At 37.5% G+C, this 13,511-nt stretch overlaps 1 protein-coding gene across 26 annotated transcripts in view; it reads right to left on the bottom strand.

Annotated features, from left to right (window-relative positions):
* The window catches only part of LOC106874330 (uncharacterized), a 902,231-nt gene that overhangs the window by 634,085 nt on the left and 254,635 nt on the right, over window positions 1–13,511 (bottom strand). The gene's annotated exons all lie outside the window — the stretch shown is intronic.

Below are 13,511 nucleotides of genomic sequence, written 5' to 3'. Positions count from 1 at the left end.
TGTCTATGAATATATTCGGTTTTTGCAAGCGCTGCGCATCCAGTTAAGATGTGGTCCACTGTTTCATCGTGCTCATGACGTATTCTGCATTTCGGGTCAGTGCCATTGTTCATTATTTTGCTGTGGTAAGCCCTGGTTGCCAAGCTTTGATCTTGTGCTGCTATGATAAAACCTTCGGTTTCAGTCTTCAGTCCTGAGCTCTTCATCCATATATGAGTGTCTCGTTTCTCTACGTCTGGTTTGTTCATGAGTATCGGCCATGCATCGGTTTTTCTAGCCATTCTTCTTTGCTCTTCTTCTGGACTTGTTTTTTCATCTCTTCCTTAACTCTTTTAGCAAACTGGGTTACTTTCTCACTCGCCTTCATCCGAGGTTCCTCTGTCATCAGTTGTTTCTTAAACTGTACAAATTCTTTGTGTACCGAGTATAGCATCTTTACTTTATCATGCTGGTGCACAAGCTTCATTAGAGGATCTTTTGACAGCTCAACATATGTATTTAATCCTACAGTGGTGATTTTGTAAGATAATTCTAATTGAGTTAGTCCTCTTCCTCTCATGCTTCTCGGTAAATAAATCCGGTTCACGTCCGCTTTGGGGTGGTTCCTTCGAGCTATGGTAAGTAGTTTTCTGGTCTTGGAGTCTAACTTCTTTATTTCGCTCATTTGCCAGTTGATTATGTTGAAACTGTAAGCTACGATTGGTACTGCAAGAGTTTTAATGGATTCTATTTTGTTTGCAGCGTTGAGTTCAGTCTTTGTTACTAACCGTACTCTCCTGTAGTACTCTTTTCTAATCTTCTCTTTCATTGCTGAATGTTTTATGCCGTTACTTTCGTCTACGCCAAGGTATTTATATGCTTCTTCTTGGTCCAGTGCTCGGATTCTTGCTTCTGTATCAACGTGGATATCTGCAGAACATGCCAGTTTGCCTCTTATGAAAGTGACTTTCGCACATTTCTCCAAGTCATTGGATATCTCCACCACTACTAATAAAGGCCACAAAACACTATTACAAGCACAGACATATACTGTTACAAGCATTGACATACACACTGCTAAACATATACATTCTACATACAAGTACATGCAAGGCTGCATCCAACTGCTCAGCAAATATGCAAAAGCCAACGGATCTGTTGTATCCTCTCTCAGTTTATTCGATAATTATTGCCGCAGCCTACTCATCGAAACAGGCTAATTAAAAAACACTTCCACTCACGCTCATTCACCACATCCGTCTTTCTTCTTCCTGTCACTCATACTGTATCTCACCCCACGTAAACTACAGGTTCCATTCGAAGAAGTGCAGCACTCTGTAACTTTAAGCTTGTCGACATTTTCCTCTTAAAGATGTCTTTTTCAAATATTCAAACTGAATATATAAACATTATCAATCTCGTAAGTCTTGAAGAGTTGTGAGTAGATCGTTGTCACAACCCACTTTCTCCTGGAAAGTTTTTACATGTTTGAGAAGAAGAAGAAGAAGAAGAAGAAGAAGAAGAAGAAGAAGAAGAAGAAGAAGAAGAAGAAGAAGAAGAAGAAGAAGAAGAAGAAGAAGAAGAAGAAGAGGAGGAGAATTGAGATTTAGCAATGTACGTTTTGAAACGACAGCAATTCACAATTTACAATTTGCCGTCGGTAGCTGTTCATTTTCTTTCCCTCCATGGCGTATATTTACCCAATATAGTGCACCATGTCATTTTAATGAAAGCATTCAGCAAACAACAAATGAAAGGAAGAAGGGAAATGAAGAAATGGAAGAAACTGAGATACAGCGACTTGCATGACTGAATTTTAACTGCTAAACTATTTCAATTAAAGTATAAAAATATATAATGCATAATGAACGCAGTTAGTATATATATATATATATATATATATATATATATATATATATATATATATATATAGGGGGGGGGGGGAGAATTCGCAAAAAAAAAAGAGACGAAGACAGGTGCTGTAGACAACAAACAGATGTATTAGTATAACGCTCGGGAAGTGAAAAAGTCTTTAACATTTCGAGCCTACGCTCTTTCACAGAAAGGAACACAGAAAGAAACAAGGAGAGAAAATACAGAATGTGTAGTGGCTAGCGATCTATCATGGCGAATGCCGGACAGAAGGGTCACACAGGAGAGCCAGGAAGAAAGGAGAAAATAAAGTAGTGGTGATCCCAAAACGAAAGGGCGCGTGCGTGTATAAGAGAGTATGTATGTGTGTGTGCAAGAGGGCTGGGGACCTTGAAGTGTGCGTGTGTGTATGTGTAGGTGTGAGGGTATGGGACTGGGAAGTGGTCAGTGCTAGTGCGTGCGTGGTGGTGTGATGTGATGTGATGTGATGTGATGTGTGGTATGGTGGTGTGTGGTGTAGTGGTGTGTGGTGTGATGGTGTTGGGAGGTGGGAGAGGCAAGTGTGGGGAAACCAAGTGTGGGGTGTGGGTTAGGCTGAGGGTGGGGTTGGAATGTGTAGGGGTGGGGTTGGTTACGAATAGGGGTGACGATGAAGGGAGGAAGGTGGAGGTGGGTAGGGGTGAAGAGAAGGAGAATAGGAGTCGGAGGAAGAGAGGAGAGATGGGTGGGAGGAAGTGGGTGTGAGGGGGAGAGAGGCAATGGGGGAGGTTAGAGGAAGAGGGGAAGAGAGTTGAGCCCATGTGGCGCAAAGGAGTATATATATATGTAGTATATATATATATATATATATATATATATTATGCATGTATGTATGTACGTATGTATGCATGTATGTATGCACACGCATTCACACACACAAAAACACTCACACGCACACACACACACACACATATATATATATGCATGTGTGTGTATAATTTTAAAATTATATATAAAAGGGACATAACTCATTACTCATTAGTAATAAACTCAAAAGCGAAGCATTCCTAAATAACGCTTCAAATTAATATTGATTTAAAAATACCTTATAAATGTAAAGAAATTCTGATACGAAAATTTACTGATTAAGCTTATATTTTTATTATTGCATTAATTTGTATAATTGGTATTAAAAACAGACAACCGGAGACGAATAATTATTGTGACTAAACATATTTTTCTCTTATGTAAAGAAAGGTGATCATTTCTGTTTTTGTTTTCTTTTTTTTTTTTCTTCTTCTTGTCACAACGAAACCTGGATTCTTTTCTGCTTAATTTTTTTTTTTTTTTGATATGCAGAATCATACTTAGAGTATCAACTGCACAGGGCCTGCAGTTTTTGAGGGGTGGGTGAAGTCGACTATATCGATGTCAGTACTTAAATGCTACGTAATTTATCGACGGGAAAGGCATGTCGACTGAGGCGAAATTTAAGTTAAGAACATAAAGACAGATGAAATGCTACAAAGCTTTGTGTCTGGCGTGCTAACGATTCCGCCAAGTCGCCGCCTTGGAAAGATATCTCATAATAAAAGTCCTTACTAATAAATTCGAATTTAATATTTGGTGGAGGACTGCATTTATAGAAACAAGCATTTTTTAATTGCTGAATATACAATGGGGTACATTCGTTAGAGATTTCTTTTGAATAATATTGAAATTAATTCGTATTAGACTGAGTAGAATACAGTTTTATATATTGTAATGTGTGTGTGTGTGTGTGTGTGTGTGTGTGTGTGTGTGTGTGTGTGTGTGTGTGTGTGTGTGTGTGTGTGTGTGTGTGTGTGTGTGTGTGTGTGTGTGTGTGTGTGTGTGTGTGTGTGTGTGTGTGTGTGTGTGTGTGCGCGTGTGTGTGTGCGTGCGTGCAAGCGCGTGTGTATGTATGTTCACATATATACACATACACATATCTTTATAGTAAATACTCCGTATATTTAATGTAAGTTTAAAAACGAATAATAAATATCCTCATTCTGAATATAAAGCTGTTTCGGAAATATATCATGATAGACAGTTATAGTGTTAGATAAATTTCATAATAAATATTTAAGTAGGGATAGAAAAAACAGAAAAAGGAAATAGTACGCTTGCAGGCCAGAAGCTGGAGAGTACCCGTTATTGAGATCAAGAATTTGATGAGTATAGCACAGTGTTCAAACGTAATGCCATGGCTAATGGCCTTGTTTTTTAAGAAGCTGGAGATATATTCGCAATTGGTGCGTTAAACGAAGTGGGAGACCGATTGGAGAGGAAGGATGGTTTTAGAACGTATTGGCCAACAGTGTATAGTGTGAAGTGGGATGCAACGCGGGCAGAGATGGAGGCTTTCTCCATAGGATTACTGCTTACGGAGCCAACGTTGTTTCGAAGAGAAGTAAAAGAGGACTCTGTAATGTTGGTGAACATCCTTTTGGCAAAAGTTCAGAAGTAGGTAAAAAAAAATAGCTTGGGGACCATATTAAGCTAAAATGCATCATTTACACCCCGAAGAATGGTCTTACAACAGTTACGCATTAGAGTGAACGCCGCCTAGTTTTGAACAATGGGTGAGAATCTTCAACCTTCAAATGTCGTATAGTATCTCTCAGACTGCACCTGCTAAACAACAACAGCAGCAGTAAATGTATAACCCTACTGCTGAAAAGTAAAGAGAATAACATGCTAGCTGTCGACAATGAGCTCCTCAGGAAGCACTTTCTTCAAGACGACCTCAAAACAGCTGGACTACCTCAAAGAAAAACGGAAAGTAAAACGTTGGGCATACCAAAAAGACACCAAAGACTAGAAAAAGACATTCATATCTACATGAAATGCAGCCTTTCTTGAACTCGTAGCCGCCTACATAACGTTAAATTTCGAAACTAATGCATTTGCAATCAAATACCTAATAATGAAAAGAGAAAGTGAAGACTTTGGAGCTCAAATATGCAACCGAAAATATCAGTTATGTCATATTTCTGTGGAAGACATCACACATGTGACCGGCAGCTGTCAAAAAATATTAAGGCCCTGCCCTAATGCGACATGATGTTATAGTGAAGAAAATGCCATCCCAAAATAAGTCTGCCCTGGGACAAAAATGGTGATTACTATCGTTGACTATATACATAAATATCGATAGAAGAAATATTGATGGGATATTATCATCAAAATTTCTACCACGTCAAATATCGTAGTTTGGGACAGACAAGGAAATGTATGTAACTTCCTGGAAGTCAGCAACCGTGCTAATGCGAAAATCTTCTCCAACATCAAAGAAAAAGAGGATAAATACACACAACTTCTTCGAAACCTTCAATTTCTTTCGTCAGGTTATAAATCCACATTTATGCCAGTAACATTTGGTATACTTCGTTTCGTTAGTAAATGCCTAACTGACAATATGGAAAAGTCATCGTTCTTAGAAAAAATCAGCAGCTAAACTCTAGAGGAAAGAGCAAGAGTGTGCAATGTTCAGCATGTGATATCTACATTTCAGCTATGCAACTTTGTATCTTTGTTAGAAACCAGATCCTTCATTAGGGGAATTAAAATTCAAATAATCAAAAATAAAAGAGAACGTGTATACACATACATACGTACATGCATACATACACGCATACATACATACACACATACATACATATGTGTGTGCGTGTGTGTGTGTGTTAAGTGCAATGGCCCAGTGGTTAGGACAGCGGACTTGCGGTCGTGGGATCGCAGTTTCGATTCCCAGATCGGGCGTTGTGAGTGTTTATTGGGCGAAAACACCTAAAGCTCCATGAAGCTCCGGCAGGAGGTAGTGGCGAACCCTGCTGTACTCTTTCACCACAACTTTCTCTCACTCTTTCTTCCTGTTTCTGTTGTAACTGTATTTCAAAGAGCCAGCCTTGTCACACACTGTATCACGCTGAATCTCCCTGAGAACTACGTTAAGAGTACACATGTCAGTGAAGTGCTCAGCCACTTACACGTTAATTTCACGAGCAGGGTCTGTTCCGTTGATTGGATCAACTGGAACCCTCGCCGTAATCAAGTGTTTTATGAAGACTTAATGAAAAAACAAGAAATCGAAAGTAAAAATTCCATGAGAAGTCATGATTGGTTTAAATGTTTCAAAAATTGCTCAAAACTGTATAACATAAAATAATAGAAAAGTATGCAAGTGCCGAGAAAGTCACAGAATAGCTGGAACTTTGCTGAAAAATTCTATTGACAAACAAGAATACATATTGCATAAGATTTATTATTTAGATGAGACAGGCATGTTTTGAGAAGCAAATGACAAATGAACTTGCATTTCTAAACAAGAAAACACTGTACCACAATTCAAAGTTAGCAAAAATTCATGCCTTTCTTGCTTTGTGTAATGCTCAAACCACTGGCTGTTTATAATTCTGTAACACGAGTAGCTATTAAAAGATTAGTCTAAATCTCATCTTGTTATATAGGGATCAAGGGAATCGATCACCAAAAGAGTGTTCCATGATGGATTTATCTCGTATTTTTGCCCAGCTTTCAGAGAATATTTTCAGATTGAGAACTTTGACAAGAAAACCTTGCTTCTTGTGGACAATGCACAAGGTTACCCACACATGCACTTCAGTTTTTAATGTCGGTACTGTTTCGCGTCTTTATTCAGAAGTTTGTTTTATTTTTAGTTATTCATTTTATTCTATTTATTTCTGTGTAACTCGAAATATACACAGGGAAATTATTTTTCTCATTACGCGTGTCTTAAAATTTATTGCACTTTCTAAGAACCTATCAGCAACGTTGAGAATTGATACGTGTACAACTGCAAAAACATAATATAGAGACACTATATTCTTAATTGAATAAATGAAATATTAGAAAGAATAGTGAAATATTATGTAAGTTACTTTTATGTCTGATTTTAATTTTCCAGTAACATAATCAGTTGTGTTTCTGATAATATAATTTACCCTATTAGATTACGTTCTGAGTTCAAATACCGTATATGTTGTCCTCTACTTATGATCCTACTAAGGTCAATAAAACAGTTTCTTGTCATATGCTACGGTCAACATAAAGACACCATTGTACACTGAAAAGATTGACGGTATAAACAGTCTTCCACTTATTTTTCTTTTATACAGTTTTAAGCAATTCTTGAGGCACTTAAACCAATCATGACTTGTCACGGAGTTTTAATTTGTAGTGTTACATTGTTTTTTTTTCTTTGAACACCAACTTCAAGCGAATTCTCGTAAGGTACGAAAATGGAAATCTGGGCATTGATGTGAAGACAGAAGGTATCACACAGAAAATAAAGTGTGAGAGAATGAGTAGGAGTAAAGTAGATATTAAAGAATGAATGCCTTACTTCTTACACTCTTACACTCATAGAAGGACGAGAAAGTTGATGACGCTACATGGGGCGCTACACCCTAAAGCAAACGTAAACAGACTGTATATGAAAAGAAAGAAATGGTGGCAGAGGACTAATTAGTATAGACCATTGTATAAGGAGTGAAAGGAGAACGCTTGCCGAGTATTTGATAAATAGTGATGAAGACCTGCTGCAATATGCCGCGAAATATATGGGTGTAAATGCAGATGAAGTGATGGATAAGGAAGAGTTTAACCAAAGAGCTGAGGAGAAGAGAAAAGAAGACCTTCTTGAAATGAGAATGCATGGAGAGTTTGAAAGGAATACACAGGACGTGATGGATAATGCAGTGCCGTGGGCATGGCTTGAGCGAGGTGATTTGAAGCTTACCATCGAAAGCCTGATCACTGCTGCACAAGAATAGGCTCTCACTACCAATTCAGTGAAGTATAACATCTATAAAACTTCTGACACCCACAAATGCAGACTCTGTGGAAAGAGTATGGAAAATGTGACACACTAGGTAAGTGGATGTGAGAGCCTTGCACAAAAAGAATTCAAGCGCCGCCACAATAAAATGTGTGTATCTCCATTGGCTCTTATGCCGTAAATACCAATATGAAGTAACAGAGAACTGTACCAAGTAAAGTTATGCAGGAGGATGGAAAAGTAACGATGCTTTGGGACTATGATTTTCAGACGGATCGTGTAATCGAACACCATCGGCCGGATATTGTCATATTGAATAAGAGAGACAAATACTGTCAGAGATTGAAAAAATCAAGTACTCCGAATTGAAAGTGGAAATGGCAAGACTGCATGGAATTGGAGAGGGTAATGTAAAAGTGATACCAGTGGTGATCGGAGCGTTGGGCTCAATCCCATTAACACTTCAAAACTTCTTAAGGCAACTGGAAATCCCATGCAAGATTGATGTCTTGCAAAAAGCTGCCTTATTGGGTACAGCGTACCTCTTAAGAAAAGTATTATCTGTCTGAGGTCCTTGTTGTGACTTGACATGTGACTAAAAACTCCGGTGCCTTTTTACCTAAACTGTGTTACAAAGGAATAATAATAATAATAATAATAATAATAATAATAATAATAATAATAATAATAATAATAATAATAATAATAATAATAATAATAATAATAATAATAATAATAATGAGCGACAGGCAAGATTGCCTAATAATTTATGCAATAGTGCCAGATGAATATATTGTCATGAAAGAAAGAGAAAAGTTTGACAAATATGCAGACTTGAAAATTGAGATCGCCAAGATGTGGCAACAGCAAGAGTAAAACATAAGGGTTGTTCCTGTTGCCATCGGAGTATTGGGTTCAATGTCAACCAGCCCGAAGAAAGATCTGGACACTTTAGAATTACCCTACAATCTCGGTATATTGTACAAATCGATTTTACTTGGAACTGCGCGCGTGCTGCATAAAGAGCTGTCTGTTTGAGGCCCGTGTTTTAACTTGACAGACAGTACAAATACCTGGTACATGCAATATTTTCAATCTACACCATATTGGATACTGTGCTCTAATTACAATAATAATAATAATAATCCTTTCTACTACAGGCACAAGGCTTGAAATTGTGGACAGGAAGATAATCGATTACATCGACTCCAGTACTCAACTGGTACTTAATTTATCGACACCGAAAGGACGAAAGGCAAAGTCGACCGCGGAGAAATTTGAACTCAGAATTTAGTGGCAGGCGAAATACCGCTAAGCATTTCGCCAGGTATGCTAAGAATTCTGCCAGCTCGCCGCCGTTTTCTTTTAATAATGATAGTAAAGAACATCAACAGCTAGGGCAATGTTTAGCAGCTCTTCTAAATGGAAGCAAATCAAAATTAGAAACAAAAAAAAAATTAGTCCCAAACTAGATTTTTGCGTGGGGGTGGTTAAATCACGAAATATTATTTATAAATCTTACTTGGTGTTAATTTCTTAAATAAATCACTATAAATGTTATGGGGTGTTAAATAATAAGATAAACTATTGGAAGCGTTTTGGGGGGTTAAAACTGAAAGCGAATCATTATAGAGGATACTGCAAGTAAATTAATGTTACTGTTACTTGATATTAAATCATTGAATTTATTGCTTCTGTTACTTGTAGTTCGTTCAAACCATTAAAAAAGTTACTGTAGGAGTTTCCAGGTGTTAAATCTCTATGTAAACCACTGTAAAAGTTACTGGGTGTTAAAATACTAAATGAGCCACAGCAAGTCTTACAATGTGTTAAATAACTAAAGATATAACACTGCAAGTGTTAATGGGTACAAACTAACTAAACATGATTTTTCGCAACTGAACACTTACGTTATCAAGAGCAGTAATACTAATTGCACTATAATTATACATATTTTCTTACAAATATACTCAACCTAAATGTTGTAAGGTGTCAGAATCATTAGATCACCTGTCAGAATGCTTTGTAGTATAAATTCTGACTCATAATCTTCAGTGTTCAAACCCGCCGAGGTCAGCTTTGCATTTCATACTTCTGGAATCCATATAATAAAGTACTATTATAAAACATAAGCGAAGCATGGTGTATTCTTTTGCAGATCACACTTGATTAATAGTCACAGGCAAAGCATACATACGCACCCTAAGAATTATATAGGAAAAAATTGAAACATTTTTGACATGTCATTTTGCTGGATATATTACAAATTAAATTAAGAGACGGCTTAAAAAAATAACGAATATTGAGTAGTGCACATGTATCGATGGAGAAATCAAAAACAAATCAATTATATGAAAAGGGTAGCTTTACTAGACAATCACGAGTACGAAGTTGTTATTTTTGTTATTTAACTCTAATTTTGTTACGATTAAACAAACTCATAATCTAAAACATTCTACACAATTTTTTGTATATTTGTATATTGTTCGCTATGTACTTCCCGATTTAAGATGGTGGAGTATGAACTGAATAAGATTTGTCTGCATGCATTCATTTACGAATACCGAATTCCCCTTTCACAGTGCTACAAGAACGATAGTTCTTATCTGTGAGAGCTTGTTCCAGCCCTATTTAAGTTGTAACCTAACTGAGGTCAAATTTGCCTTTCATCCTTTCGGGTTTGATAAAGTAAGGTACCAGTCAAGTTTTGAGAGCTATGGTATCGATTAACCACCTCTCTTCAAAAGCAGACCTTGTACCTAAATCAGAAATTATTAATATTATTTAAAGTGCGTACAGAATCGTTAGAACGTCCGAAAAATTCCAAGAAACAATTAGTGTTGTTGCTGTTGTTGTTTTTAGAGTACAGATATGTTGGTGTTGCGCTATGGATAAGAAATCCGGTCTGTAACTTTGCGCTTTTGAGTTCCATTCTATATCGCATTAGGAAAAATCTCTTACAACATAACCTCAGGCTGACTGAAGTTTAGTCGGTAAATTTTGGTTGGCTGGCACAATGTGGAAGCCCGTCAGAGGAACTGTTCTTATTTTTTAATGGTAGAGATAATCTGTCAACTAGTTTAACAACATCATCCGATCCTTGGAAGCCTTTAATGAAGTCCACTCTATTAGATGTGTTGTAGATAGATCTGTAGACTGAAGACAACTCTTCCCCACCACCACTAATCTTGGAGGATTTCAAAAGGTTGATGTCGCTGCCCCTCTTCCTTTGATTAAGTCATTAATTATTAAAAAGAGTTTCATTCAGCTTCGATCTCATTTGCATCAATCTGATACATACGTCATTAATACTCACACAGATTCAATCGATTTTTTCCAATAAACCTGTTGGGTCTTCATATAACATCTTTGTCTCTCTCCTATTTATCTATTCATTTGCTCACCTATTAAATAATATATCCGTCTTAATGCGCACTAAAGACGTCTTTGGTGAATCCTGTCAGTGGTCTCCTTTCACGTCACTTGTGCTCTTGGAAAATGCACCAACTTATTTTATCCTCCCCTAAAAATGTTGATTAATGTTTCTCTTGTGCATTTTGTTTATTTTGTTTATACTGAAGTTAGTTCTGACGAAGCAGACCTCTTCAAATATTTGGACTAGCTCCTCATTTACCCCGACAATATATAGAATCTTAAAAATGGTAGAGGGAGGTTTGAGGAAAATCTGGCTGTTATTTTTAATAAGTTGAATGAGCACGTAGAGGTCCTCATACTAACTCAGTGTTAAATATTGAACTGGTCGCGAATAGACAGGCATTCAGTGCCTTCGGTTATTTAGTTTACCCTTTCATTATGCAAGTTCTAATCAAAAATGCTTCCTACTTCCATACCACAGGGTCGAATACATTAACCACCAGTAATATTCCTGGGTCGAATCTACCGCACATCCCCGCCCCCAAGTGGTATTGTGAATGAACGAAGAGATGTTACTTTCATTTTATCGTTGTATGAGAGTATATAATCAAATAACATGGTATATTAGAAAAAATAAAGTGTATAAATGGCAATATATAGCGTATGTCCATACTGGCGTCCTTGATAAGACCTCTAACTACAGTATCAATCTGATTGAAAGACAGCAAAGAGAACGGCAAGGTGGAATATTAAATAGTCTAGGAGGGAAGGAAAGAGACATGGAGACGAATAGAGAGAAAAGAAATGGAGACTGACGGTGTATGTGTATGTATGTGTGTGTGTGCGTGTGCGTTTGTGTGTTGCGTGTGCGAGTGTTGTGTGTGCGAGTGGTGTGTGTGTGTGTGTGTGTGTGTGTGTGTGTGCGTGCGTGCGTGTGTGTGTGTGTGTGTGTGTGTGTGTGTGTGTGTGTGTGTGTGTGTGTGTGTGTGTGATGCAATGAGCGGAGCGGAAGTGGATTACATATAAGGTATGTGGGAGAGGAAAGAATATAAGAGAATACAATGGAGAAGTTAGAAAATAAGATAGAGTGAGAGAAAGAAAGAGATTGGAAGAGATGTAACGATGAGACAGAGAGAACGGGAGCGAGACGAAAAGAGGAGAGTATTGAGAATGAAAAAGAGATGATAAACGAAAAAAGAAAGAGAAACAAAAAGAGATAGACAAAAGGAAGAAGTGGTGAGAGAAGTAGTGAGTATAAAAATGAATGATATAGGAGAATAAAAGACAGAATTAGAAAGAGAAAAAATGTGACAAGGACCAGAAAATCAGAGAGAAGGGGGAAAAGAGAGAGTAGGTGAGAAGACAAAGATGCAGCGAGGGCAAAATGAGACGTAAGACAGTAGAGAGATCGAAAAGTGCAAAAATAGAAGAACAATACAACAAAGTGGGAAGGAAAACGAAGAGAGTAACGAGACGTACGGGGGAAAACGAAAGACAGCGAGAGAGAGAGAGAAAATTAAGAAGAGCAAGGGGAGAGTATTAGATGAAACAAGCGAGATTTTGAAACAAGAATAGAAATTTAAAAAAGATTGCGCGTGTGTGTATATGTGTGCGTGTGAGGAAGAGTGAGAGAGAGAAAGAATGAGAGAGTGAGAGCGTGCGTGTGTACATGTGGTTCTGTATGTGTGGGTGTGTGTATGCGTGTGAGAGTGAAGGTGTGTCTGTGTGTGCGTCTGGTAGATTCGAACGTGAAAGGTGGGATGGTTGCAGGATTGAAATCTATGTTGATGATGTCAGTGATGATGATGTTGATGATAATAATGATGATGATGATGATAATAATAATGATGATGATTATGAAATTTATGTTGTTGGCGGTGGTCGTCGTCGTAGGGTGGTGGTGGTGGTGGTGGTGGTGGTGGTGGTGGTGGTGGTAGATATTAGTTGTGTATGAGAAGTGGGGGCTGCATGGCTGCTTCTGTTGTGAAGGGGGATTATGAAGGTGAATGTTGAGGTTAATGATGGTGCTAGTGATGCCGGTATTAGTATGTGCTACTACTAGTAGAGTGTATGTGGGAGTGATGTAGGTGTTAGTATTAGTGTTAAGTTGACAGGGAACTGAGAAAAGAATTACTGAGACTGACAATCAGACAGGCAATTTCAAAGATAAATCAATCAAAAATTAACAACATAAATAAACGAAACCACTTTCAGAAAAGAAGAAAAGTTGAACTGATTACATACATACATAATACATACATACATACTTACATACATACATACATGCATACATACATACATGCTTACATACATACATACATACATACATACATACATACATACATACATACATACATACGTATGCACGCATACATGCATACGTACACACGCGCGCGCCTATAGCTTGGCGAGCAAAATGTTTACGTACACATATATAGACATTCAGATATTCATGCGTAGACATACATTACCCAAAACATGCAAA

The sequence above is a fragment of the Octopus bimaculoides genome, chromosome 2, assembly GCF_046866305.1.
Source record: "Octopus bimaculoides isolate indiv1 chromosome 2, ASM4686630v1, whole genome shotgun sequence".
Lineage (NCBI taxonomy): Eukaryota > Metazoa > Mollusca > Cephalopoda > Octopoda > Octopodidae > Octopus > Octopus bimaculoides.
The sequence above is the reverse complement of the archived record's forward strand: the minus strand, read 5'-3'. Positions and strand labels throughout refer to the sequence as shown.